Raw genomic sequence first — 12,988 nt, 5'->3', positions numbered from 1 at the left:
CCAAATAGCCCTTACACAGCCTGGAAGTGTGTTTCATGTCATTGTCCTGTTGAAAAACAAATGATAGTGGGACTAAGTGCAAACCTCCTCCATGCTTCAGGGTGGGAACCACACATGTGGAGATCATCCATCCGTTCACCCACACCGCGTCTCACAAAGACAGGGCGGTTGGAACCAAAAATCTCAAATTTGACTCATCAGACCAAAGGACAGATTTCCACTGGTCTAATGTCCATTGCTTGTGTTTCTTGGCCCAAGCAAGTCTCTTCTTCTTATTGGTGTCCTTTAGTAGTGGTTTCTTTGTAGCAATTCGACCATGAAGGCCTGATTCTTGCAGACTCCTCTGAACAGTTAATATTGAGATGTGTCTGTTACTTGAACTCTGTGAAGCATTTATTTGGGCTGCAATCTTTATGTGCAGATAGATAACTTGAATTAACTTATCCTCTGCAGCAGAGGAAAAAAATCTGGGTCTTCCTTTCCTGTGGCGATCCTCATGAGAGCCAGTTTCATCATAGCACTTGATTGCAAAAAAAACATCAAATTTTCCAGATTGACTGACCGTCATGTCTTAAAATAATGATGGACTGTAATTTCTCTTTGCTTATTTGAGCTGTTCTTGCCATAATATGGACTTGGTATTGTACCAAATACGGCTGCTATCTTCTGTATACCACTCCTACCATGTCACAACACAACTGATTGTCTCAAACATATTAAGGAAAGAAATTCCACAAATTAACTTTTAACACGGCGCACCTGTTCATTTAAATGCATTCCAGGTGACTAAGTCATGAAGCTGGTTGAGAGAATGCAAAGCGTGTGCAAAGCTGTCATCAAGGCAAAGGGTGGCTACTTTGAAGAACACTTTTTTGGTTGCTACATGATTCCATATGTGTTATTTCATAGTTTTGATGTCTTCACTATTATTCGACAATGTAGAAAATAGTAAAAATAATAATATATATATATATATATACACATAATATATATATATATTATATATATTATATAATATATATATATATATTATATATAAGAATCATAAAACACGGGACGAGATGTTAAAAACTGTCCATTGTGCCAATAGATGGAATGCACTCACATGAGATTTGCCGTGATGTTGACAGAGTGGCATGGGAGGTTTATTTCTTAGACTGGGGTAAGATGTCAATTTTGGGACACATCCTCAGTAGTGTGCCTTCGAATCAGTGGGTGTTTCGGCCTTTAATCACTAAACACCCTCATCAAAGGTGGCCAGCTAAAGGGTAATCAAGCCTTAGCTTGTGTCCCATGCCCAATTAAGATGTCCCACGGGACTATGCAAGGCAGGGGCGTCCTCTTCCCTGAGCCAGCCATACAGCTGACCGCATACCTCATATGCCCTCCTCAAGTTGGAGGGATCTGAATTGGGTTCTCAGGTGGGGGTGGGGGTCATGAAGTTATAGCCCAGCAAGGGTCCTTCCGTTTGATCCAGATCCACTGGCTGCCTCTTTCAGCTGCTTGAGAAACTGCTCTGACGGTCTGCCGCAGAGCCTGTCCATGGATTCCAAGTTCTTTCAGCAACCTGATGATGGAAGAAGCCACGAATCCTCTGCATCCCACTTCAACTGGCCAGACCTTTGCATTCCAGCCACGCTGAGTTGCGTCTGCTGCCAACTCTGTGTAACGAAGTTTCTTACGCTCGTAGGCCTCTTCAACCGAGTTTTCCCACGGGACTGTGAGCTCTATGATGTACACAGCCTTTCGTGAAGGGGACCAGAGTACCATGTCTGGCCTAAGGTTGGTAGAAGCAATCTCTGGTGGAAAAATGAGTTGCTGGCCAATATCGACAAGCATCTTCCAGTCCCGGGCCATGGCTAGGTGTCCAGTTTCTGGCTTTGTAGGAGGATACTTGGGCCTTTTCTGTCCCTCCCGGATGAATGTTGTTGTTTTGACGGGATTGCTTGTTTTTGGAGGTAATGAATTGGTTGCACTCCTCTTGGTCTCAAGTGCTGCAGCCAGGCTCTTGAGGACCTGATTGTGCCTCCAGGTGTAGCGGCCTTGTGAGAGGCTGGTCTTGCAACCTGTCATTATATGCCTGAGAGTCGCTGGAGCTGGGCAGAGGGGGCAGGTCGAGTCCTCGCCATACCATTGATGTAGATTTTTGGTGATGGAAGCACATCATAAACAGCTCTTATGATGAAACTGATGTTGCTTGCCTCCATTTGCCAAAGCTCACTCCAGTTGATCTTTCTCCTCTCCAGGCCTTCCCACCGCGTCCATTGCCCTTGTTTAGCAAGAGAGACAGCCTTTGCACTTCTTGCAGTCTCCTCCTGTCTGCGCACCTCCTCGACCACCAGCTTCCTGCGTTCAGATGTTGTTGCCTCATGGAACGTTGGTTTGCTTGCTGCCAGGCCAAAGCCTCCTCTTCCATGCTGGATATTCCCACAATGTCTTGGTGTCTCAGGGCTGATGTTGCTTGCTGCACAGCCTTGGATGATGTCCATTTCCGTCCAGTTTGTAGGAGAGGTGCAGCCTTGCTAATGGTCTGGTCTTTGGAGTCCTTCAATGTCATCTGAAGTCTTACTTTAGAGCACTTGTACTCCTCCGTTAGACTTGTAAGAGGTAGTTCAAGGACCCCTTTGCCATACAGGCCGATGTTACTCAGGCATCGTGGGACACCCAGCCATTTCTTCACGTATGAGGTAATGGTTCGCTCCATCTTCTCCACTGTTGTTATTGGGACCTCATAGACGGTGAGTGGCCACATTACCCGGGGAGAAGTCCAAACTGTAGGCACCAAAGCTTGAGCCTCCCAGGCAGTAGGGTCTTGTTGATGTTCTCAAGACCGTCGGCGATGTCCTGCCTTACTTGCTGCACTTGATCTTTATCCCGGAGGCTTTCGTTGTACCATCTACCCAGGCTCTTGATGGGTTGCTCAGACACCGTTGGTATCGGGTCATCTCCAATGCAGAACCTCACATCTTTAAGCTGTCCCTTGACTATGGAGATGCTTCGAGATTTGCTTGGCTTGATTTTCATCCGGGCCCACTTGATGTTATCCTGCAGTTTTGCAAGTAGCCGCCTGGTGCATGCTGCAGTGGTGGTCAGTATAGTCATGTCATCCATGTATGCTCGGATAGGTGGGAGACGGAGCCCTTCCTTAGTTCTCTCACCGCCGACCACCCATCTCGATGCCCTGATGATGACTTCCATGGCCATAGTGAATGCCAGAGGAGAAATTGTACAGCCTGCCATTATGCCTACTTCCAAGCGCTGCCATGTTGTTGTGAAGTCAGGTGTTGTGAAACACAATTGCAGGTCTTGGAAATAGGCCTTTACCAGTGTAGTGATGGGTTCTGGTACGTGGAAAATGTTGAAGGATTCCCAGAGGAGTTCATGGGGAACTGAGCCAAAGGCATTGGCCAGGTCGAGGAAGATGACATAGAGGTCTCTCTTGTCCTTCTTAGCGGTTTGGATCTGGTGCCAAATCATACTAGTATGTTCCAGGCAACCAGAGAAACCAGGAATGCCTGCTTTCTGTACAGATGTATCAATGTAGTACTTGTTCCTTTCCAGATAAGTGGACAGCCTCTGTGCTATTATACTGAAAAGATCTTCCCTTCGACGTTGAGAAGGGAGATTGGTCGGAATTGACTGATGTCTGTCGCATCCTTCTCTTTCGGGATTAGCACACCACCAGCCCTTCGCCATGCCTTTGGTATTATTTCCTTCTGCCACACTATCCTCATGAGCCTCCAAAGAAAGCGTAGGACATCCGGGGCGTTCTTGTAGAGCTTGTATGGTACTCCATTAGGACCAGGAGCAGAGGCCGCTCTTGCTCTTCGGACAACGTTCTCTACTTCCCTCCATTTTGGAGGGTCAGTGTCCAGATTGAATTCTGGTGGTTGAATAGGTGGGATGTCATGTGGGATGACTATCTGCTCATGCCTTTTCATGTCCTGGTGGACCTTTTCCAGATGTTCTTCCAGTTCAGGCTTTGGAGTTTTTAGGATTCCACACTTTTCCTTTGCGAAGAGATCTTTGACAAACTTAAAGGGGTTTTTATAGAACCGTGTTCTTGAGTGTACCTTCTTCCTACGAAGTTTCCTTAAGTTTTCCGCTCTTCGCAAGGTTGCCAGCCGACATTTAATGTCTGCTTGGAGTAGCATGAGACCTTCTCTCTCTGCATCAGAGGCCTTCTTCCACTGCTTCCTCAGCTGCCTTCTCTCTCTGACAAGTATCTCGATCTCCTGCTGTCTCCTAGATTTGGCTGGCAGGGGTGGTGTCTTGCCACTTCTCCTTTCGTTTACTCCAAAGCGCTCTTCTCCGTAGTGGTAGATAATGTCTCCCATCCTTTCAAGCTTTTTCTCTGCTGTTCCTACCTGTTGTTCCAAGATTTTTGTCAGGTCGTTGTTGATTGTTTCCCACTCTCTCTTTTCAACAGCTTTGGGCCACTTCACACTTGGTCTGTGCCCTTTGATTTTTTCCTCTTTTAGAGGTCTCTGTGGTTGGGTGAGTTCATCCACCGGCATTTCTGTGCTTGTGTTATCCTCCTCAGTTACAGGGGTGCTGATGCTCTGCGAACTTTGGTTTGCGTCCCGTCGCTGTGCTTCATTCGACTGATTTGACTGGCTGCTTCGTAAGAAGTACTGGTCAATGCGAGGTCCCTGTCTCTGCTCTCCCAAGCACCTTTTCCTCCCTTGATGGATCCTTAACCCCCTTGCCGATGTTACTCTCTCCCAACCACAGCTGCACACCTGAAGTGTGTGTCCTGCTGCTGTTATGGTTGTCTCATGTGCTGTGTTCCTACTCGTAGTCGTTTCCGTTCCTGGGTCCGTAACCGTGTGATCAGTCGTTGAGCCATCTTGCGCCCCAGCTCTCGCAGGCTCTAGGGGTATGTTCCTTTGTTGACTTTCAGTAGCACTTAGCGGGTGTCTCCAACATACTGAAACAGCGTCGGAGACTGCCAACATGGGTAGCTAGCCCATGACAGCCCCAGTGGGGTCTATTCCCTCCGGTCAGCTGTCTCTCCAAGCTGTCACACAGACTTTCCTATGTTGTCAGCTGTCCTTTCACAGCAGTCACTGGACTGGTCCAGATGATCAGAATCATAAAACACGGGACGAGATGTTAAAAACTGTCCATTGTGCCAATAGATGGAATGCACTCACATGAGATTTGCCGTGATGTTGACAGAGTGGCATGGGAGGTTTATTTCTTAGACTGGGGTAAGATGTCAATTTTGGGACACATCCTCAGTAGTGTGCCTTCGAATCAGTGGGTGTTTCGGCCTTTAATCACTAAACACCCTCATCAAAGGTGGCCAGCTAAAGGGTAATCAAGCCTTAGCTTGTGTCCCATGCCCAATTAAGATGTCCCACGGGACTATGCAAGGCAGGGGCGTCCTCTTCCCTGAGCCAGCCATACAGCTGACCGCATACCTCATATGCCCTCCTCAAGTTGGAGGGATCTGAATTGGGTTCTCAGGTGGGGGTGGGGGGTCATGAAGTTATAGCCCAGCAAGGGTCCTTCCGTTTGATCCAGATCCACTGGCTGCCTCTTTCAGCTGCTTGAGAAACTGCTCTGACGGTCTGCCGCAGAGCCTGTCCATGGATTCCAAGTTCTTTCAGCAACCTGATGATGGAAGAAGCCACGAATCCTCTGCATCCCACTTCAACTGGCCAGACCTTTGCATTCCAGCCACGCTGAGTTGCGTCTGCTGCCAACTCTGTGTAACGAAGTTTCTTACGCTCGTAGGCCTCTTCAACCGAGTTTTCCCACGGGACTGTGAGCTCTATGATGTACACAGCCTTTCGTGAAGGGGACCAGAGTACCATGTCTGGCCTAAGGTTGGTAGAAGCAATCTCTGGTGGAAAAATGAGTTGCTGGCCAATATCGACAAGCATCTTCCAGTCCCGGGCCATGGCTAGGTGTCCAGTTTCTGGCTTTGTAGGAGGATACTTGGGCCTTTTCTGTCCCTCCCGGATGAATGTTGTTGTTTTGACGGGATTGCTTGTTTTTGGAGGTAATGAATTGGTTGCACTCCTCTTGGTCTCAAGTGCTGCAGCCAGGCTCTTGAGGACCTGATTGTGCCTCCAGGTGTAGCGGCCTTGTGAGAGGCTGGTCTTGCAACCTGTCATTATATGCCTGAGAGTCGCTGGAGCTGGGCAGAGGGGGCAGGTCGAGTCCTCGCCATACCATTGATGTAGATTTTTTGGTGATGGAAGCACATCATAAACAGCTCTTATGATGAAACTGATGTTGCTTGCCTCCATTTGCCAAAGCTCACTCCAGTTGATCTTTCTCCTCTCCAGGCCTTCCCACCGCGTCCATTGCCCTTGTTTAGCAAGAGAGACAGCCTTTGCACTTCTTGCAGTCTCCTCCTGTCTGCGCACCTCCTCGACCACCAGCTTCCTGCGTTCAGATGTTGTTGCCTCATGGAACGTTGGTTTGCTTGCTGCCAGGCCAAAGCCTCCTCTTCCATGCTGGATATTCCCCACAATGTCTTGGTGTCTCAGGGCTGATGTTGCTTGCTGCACAGCCTTGGATGATGTCCATTTCCGTCCAGTTTGTAGGAGAGGTGCAGCCTTGCTAATGGTCTGGTCTTTGGAGTCCTTCAATGTCATCTGAAGTCTTACTTTAGAGCACTTGTACTCCTCCGTTAGACTTGTAAGAGGTAGTTCAAGGACCCCTTTGCCATACAGGCCGATGTTACTCAGGCATCGTGGGACACCCAGCCATTTCTTCACGTATGAGGTAATGGTTCGCTCCATCTTCTCCACTGTTGTTATTGGGACCTCATAGACGGTGAGTGGCCACATTACCCGGGAGAAGTCCAAACTGTAGGCACCAAAGCTTGAGCCTCCCAGGCAGTAGGGTCTTGTTGATGTTCTCAAGACCGTCGGCGATGTCCTGCCTTACTTGCTGCACTTGATCTTTATCCCGGAGGCTTTCGTTGTACCATCTACCCAGGCTCTTGATGGGTTGCTCAGACACCGTTGGTATCGGGTCATCTCCAATGCAGAACCTCACATCTTTAAGCTGTCCCTTGACTATGGAGATGCTTCGAGATTTGCTTGGCTTGATTTTCATCCGGGCCCACTTGATGTTATCCTGCAGTTTTGCAAGTAGCCGCCTGGTGCATGCTGCAGTGGTGGTCAGTATAGTCATGTCATCCATGTATGCTCGGATAGGTGGGAGACGGAGCCCTTCCTTAGTTCTCTCACCGCCGACCACCCATCTCGATGCCCTGATGATGACTTCCATGGCCATAGTGAATGCCAGAGGAGAAATTGTACAGCCTGCCATTATGCCTACTTCCAAGCGCTGCCATGTTGTTGTGAAGTCAGGTGTTGTGAAACACAATTGCAGGTCTTGGAAATAGGCCTTTACCAGTGTAGTGATGGGTTCTGGTACGTGGAAAATGTTGAAGGATTCCCAGAGGAGTTCATGGGGAACTGAGCCAAAGGCATTGGCCAGGTCGAGGAAGATGACATAGAGGTCTCTCTTGTCCTTCTTAGCGGTTTGGATCTGGTGCCAAATCATACTAGTATGTTCCAGGCAACCAGAGAAACCAGGAATGCCTGCTTTCTGTACAGATGTATCAATGTACTTGTTCCTTTCCAGATAAGTGGACAGCCTCTGTGCTATTATACTGAAAAAGATCTTCCCTTCGACGTTGAGAAGGGAGATTGGTCGGAATTGACTGATGTCTGTCGCATCCTTCTCTTTCGGGATTAGCACACCACCAGCCCTTCGCCATGCCTTTGGTATTATTTCCTTCTGCCACACTATCCTCATGAGCCTCCAAAGAAAGCGTAGGACATCCGGGCGTTCTTGTAGAGCTTGTATGGTACTCCATTAGGACCAGGAGCAGAGGCCGCTCTTGCTCTTCGGACAACGTTCTCTACTTCCCTCCATTTTGGAGGGTCAGTGTCCAGATTGAATTCTGGTGGTTGAATAGGTGGGATGTCATGTGGGATGACTATCTGCTCATGCCTTTTCATGTCCTGGTGGACCTTTTCCAGATGTTCTTCCAGTTCAGGCTTTGGAGTTTTTAGGATTCCACACTTTTCCTTTGCGAAGAGATCTTTGACAAACTTAAAGGGGTTTTTATAGAACCGTGTTCTTGAGTGTACCTTCTTCCTACGAAGTTTCCTTAAGTTTTCCGCTCTTCGCAAGGTTGCCAGCCGACATTTAATGTCTGCTTGGAGTAGCATGAGACCTTCTCTCTGCATCAGAGGCCTTCTTCCACTGCTTCCTCAGCTGCCTTCTCTCTCTGACAAGTATCTCGATCTCCTGCTGTCTCCTAGATTTGGCTGGCAGGGGTGGTGTCTTGCCACTTCTCCTTTCGTTTACTCCAAAGCGCTCTTCTCCGTAGTGGTAGATAATGTCTCCCATCCTTTCAAGCTTTTTCTCTGCTGTTCCTACCTGTTGTTCCAAGATTTTTGTCAGGTCGTTGTTGATTGTTTCCCACTCTCTTTTTCAACAGCTTTGGGCCACTTCACACTTGGTCTGTGCCCTTTGATCTTTTCCTCTTTTAGAGGTCTCTGTGGTTGGGTGAGTTCATCCACCGGCATTTCTGTGCTTGTGTTATCCTCCTCAGTTACAGGGGTGCTGATGCTCTGCGAACTTTGGTTTGCGTCCCGTCGCTGTGCTTCATTCGACTGATTTGACTGGCTGCTTCGTAAGAAGTACTGGTCAATGCGAGGTCCCTGTCTCTGCTCTCCCAAGCACCTTTTCCTCCCTTGATGGATCCTTAACCCCCTTGCCGATGTTACTCTCTCCCAACCACAGCTGCACACCTGAAGTGTGTGTCCTGCTGCTGTTATGGTTGTCTCATGTGCTGTGTTCCTACTCGTAGTCGTTTCCGTTCCTGGGTCCGTAACCGTGTGATCAGTCGTTGAGCCATCTTGCGCCCCAGCTCTCGCAGGCTCTAGGGGTATGTTCCTTTGTTGACTTTCAGTAGCACTTAGCGGGTGTCTCCAACATACTGAAACAGCGTCGGAGACTGCCAACATGGGTAGCTAGCCCATGACAGCCCCAGTGGGGTCTATTCCCTCCGGTCAGCTGTCTCTCCAAGCTGTCACACAGACTTTCCTATGTTGTCAGCTGTCCTTTCACAGCAGTCACTGGACTGGTCCAGATGATCAGAATCATAAAACACGGGACGAGATGTTAAAAACTGTCCATTGTGCCAATAGATGGAATGCACTCACATGAGATTTGCCGTGATGTTGACAGAGTGGCATGGGAGGTTTATTTCTTAGACTGGGGTAAGATGTCAATTTTGGGACACATCCTCAGTAGTGTGCCTTCGAATCAGTGGGTGTTTCGGCCTTTAATCACTAAACACCCTCATCAAAGGTGGCCAGCTAAAGGGTAATCAAGCCTTAGCTTGTGTCCCATGCCCAATTAAGATGTCCCACGGGACTATGCAAGGCAGGGGCGTCCTCTTCCCTGAGCCAGCCATACAGCTGACCGCATACCTCATATGCCCTCCTCAAGTTGGAGGGATCTGAATTGGGTTCTCAGGTGGGGGTGGGGGGTCATGAAGTTATAGCCCAGCAAGGGTCCTTCCGTTTGATCCAGATCCACTGGCTGCCTCTTTCAGCTGCTTGAGAAACTGCTCTGACGGTCTGCCGCAGAGCCTGTCCATGGATTCCAAGTTCTTTCAGCAACCTGATGATGGAAGAAGCCACGAATCCTCTGCATCCCACTTCAACTGGCCAGACCTTTGCATTCCAGCCACGCTGAGTTGCGTCTGCTGCCAACTCTGTGTAACGAAGTTTCTTACGCTCGTAGGCCTCTTCAACCGAGTTTTCCCACGGGACTGTGAGCTCTATGATGTACACAGCCTTTCGTGAAGGGGACCAGAGTACCATGTCTGGCCTAAGGTTGGTAGAAGCAATCTCTGGTGGAAAAATGAGTTGCTGGCCAATATCGACAAGCATCTTCCAGTCCCGGGCCATGGCTAGGTGTCCAGTTTCTGGCTTTGTAGGAGGATACTTGGGCCTTTTCTGTCCCTCCCGGATGAATGTTGTTGTTTTGACGGGATTGCTTGTTTTTGGAGGTAATGAATTGGTTGCACTCCTCTTGGTCTCAAGTGCTGCAGCCAGGCTCTTGAGGACCTGATTGTGCCTCCAGGTGTAGCGGCCTTGTGAGAGGCTGGTCTTGCAACCTGTCATTATATGCCTGAGAGTCGCTGGAGCTGGGCAGAGGGGGCAGGTCGAGTCCTCGCCATACCATTGATGTAGATTTTTTGGTGATGGAAGCACATCATAAACAGCTCTTATGATGAAACTGATGTTGCTTGCCTCCATTTGCCAAAGCTCACTCCAGTTGATCTTTCTCCTCTCCAGGCCTTCCCACCGCGTCCATTATATTATATATTATATATATATTATATATATATACCCACACACACACACACAGTGGGGCAAAAAAGTGTTTATTCAGCCACCAATTGTGCAAGTTCTCCCACTTAAAAAGATGAGAGAGGCCTGTAATTTTCATCATATGTACACTTCAAATATGACAGACAAAATGGAAAAAAATCCAGAAAATCACATTGTAGGATTTTTAATGAATTTATTTGCAAATTATGGTGGAAAATAAGTATTTGGTCACCTACAAACAAGCAAGATTTATGGCTCTCACAGACCTGTAACTTCTTCTTTAAGAGGCTCCTCTGTCCTCCACTCGTTACCTGTATTAATGGCACCTGTTTGAACTTGTTATCAGTATAAAAGACACCTGTCCACAACCTCAAACAGTCACACTCCAAACTCCACTATGGCCAAGACCAAAGAGCTGTCAAAGGACACCAGAAACAAAATTGTAGACCTGCACCAGGCTGGGAAGACTGAATCTGCAATAGGTAAGCAGCTTGGTTTGAAGAAATCAACTGTGGGAGCAATTATTAGGAAATGGAAGACATACAAGACCACTGATAATCTCCCTAGATCTGGGGCTCCACGCAAGATCTCACCCCGTGGGGTCAAAATGATCACAAGAACGGTGAGCAAAAATCCCAGAACCACACGGGGGGACCTAGTGAATGACCTGCAGAGAGCTGGGACCAAAGTAACAAAGCCTACCATCAGTAACACACCACGCCGCCAGGGACTCAAATCCTGCAGTGCCAGACGTGTCCCCCTGCTTAAGCCAGTACATGTCCAGGCCCGTCTGAAGTTTGCTAGAGAGCATTTGGATGATCCAGAAGAAGATTGGGAGAATGTCATATGGTCAGATGAAACCAAAATATAACTTTTTGGTAAAAACTCAACTCGTCGTGTTTGGAGGACAAAGAATGCTGAGTTGCATCCAAAGAACACCACACCTACTGTGAAGCATGGGGGTGGAAACATCATGCTTTGGGGCTGTTTTTCTGCAAAGGGACCAGGACGACTGATCCGTGTAAAGGAAAGAATGAATGGGGCCATGTATCGTGAGATTTTGAGTGAAAACCTCCTTCCATCAGCAAGGGCATTGAAGATGAAACGTGGCTGGGTCTTTCAGCATGACAATGATCCCAAACACACCGCCCGGGCAACGAAGGAGTGGCTTCGTAAGAAGCATTTCAAGGTCCTGGAGTGGCCTAGCCAGTCTCCAGATCTCAACCCCATAGAAAATCATTGAAAGTCCATGTTGCCCAGCAACAGCCCCAAAATATCACTGCTCTAGAGGAGATCTGCATGGAGGAATGGGCCAAAATACCAGCAACAGTGTGTGAAAACGTTGTGAAGACTTACAGAAAACGTTTGACCTCTGTCATTGCCAACAAAGGGTATATAACAAAGTATTGAGATAAACTTTTGTTATTGACCAAATACTTATTTTCCACAATAATTTGCAAATAAATTCATAAAAAATCCTACAATGTGATTTTCTGGATTTTTTCTCTCTCATTTTGTCTGTCATAGTTCAAGTTTACATATGATGCAAATTACAGGCCTCTCATATTTTTAAGTGGGAGAACTTGCACAATTGGTGGCTGACTAAATACTTTTTTGCCCCACTGTATATATAAATATATATATAACCTAATATATACTGTATATATACACGGTATATATACAGTATATTTAGGAGAATGACCATGGTGACAGTTGGACATTATGAGCAACTCGACCATTACAAAGGAATTAACGTTATACACTATGAGATGTTGTCATTTGATGCCATACAGTGAGTGGGTCAAACGATGCTACATAGGCTATAGCAAAGCCAGGAGTTTGTAGCTATCCTAGCTATATCAAATGAATGACATCACAGTAGATACTATCCATGGCGCTAACGTTAACACATAGCTAATGTAGCTAGCTAACGTTACTTTGTAACCATGATTACAGTAAAAAGACAGCTATCAAGTAGAAATATGAGTAACGTTACAGTTTTATGATACTAGCCAAACGGATTTAAGGTACAACTTTTCACATATATAATTCTAGCTAACATTCCACTTAAAAGTAAATGTAGCTCACCAGTGCAATATAATAAATTAGGGCATCTGACGTAAATACAGTTGCTGAGAATCCGCCTTGCCGAAATACAGCGTTCAAGACAACTGCGAATTCGGAAAAAACGAGGTAAAATCACGACGTCGGTGATCTGCAGTTCGGAAAGTCGGAGCTCTGGAAAGAGGCCCGATTTGGAATTCATAGTTGGATGATCATCCATTTTTCTCAGTCGGAGTTTGTTTTTCCGAGTTCCCAGTTGTCTTGAATAAACTGAAGTCCAGGCTGTATCACAACCGGCCGTGATTGGGAGTACCATAGGGCGGCGCACAATTGGCCCAGCGTCGTCCGGGTTTGGTCAGTTTATACCGTTGTTGTAAATAATAATTTGGTCTTAACTGACTTGCCTAGTTAATTAAAGTTTAAATAAGAAATATATTTTTAAAGTCGGAAGACAGAGATTTCCGAGTTGGTTTGAACGCAGCAGACGCTCCACATGATGACGAAGTACGCATACACATACCTATTCCCACTTACCGGATGTT

At 47.2% G+C, this 12,988-nt stretch overlaps 1 protein-coding gene across 2 annotated transcripts in view; it reads right to left on the bottom strand.

Annotated features, from left to right (window-relative positions):
• Positions 1-12,633, bottom strand: part of trim65 (tripartite motif containing 65) — a 35,814-nt gene extending 23,181 nt beyond the window's left edge. The window contains exon 1 of one of the 2 annotated variants that reach the window (XM_029684863.2): positions 12,471-12,633. The gene's annotated coding sequence lies outside the window, so the exon portion shown is untranslated. The remainder of the gene's footprint in view (positions 1-12,470) is intronic. The other variant, XM_029684862.2, reaches the window with a different exon arrangement.
• Between the last annotated feature and the right edge of the window lie 355 nt (positions 12,634-12,988).

This window comes from Oncorhynchus nerka, linkage group LG16, assembly GCF_034236695.1.
Source record: "Oncorhynchus nerka isolate Pitt River linkage group LG16, Oner_Uvic_2.0, whole genome shotgun sequence".
Lineage (NCBI taxonomy): Eukaryota > Metazoa > Chordata > Actinopteri > Salmoniformes > Salmonidae > Oncorhynchus > Oncorhynchus nerka.
The sequence above is the reverse complement of the archived record's forward strand: the minus strand, read 5'-3'. Positions and strand labels throughout refer to the sequence as shown.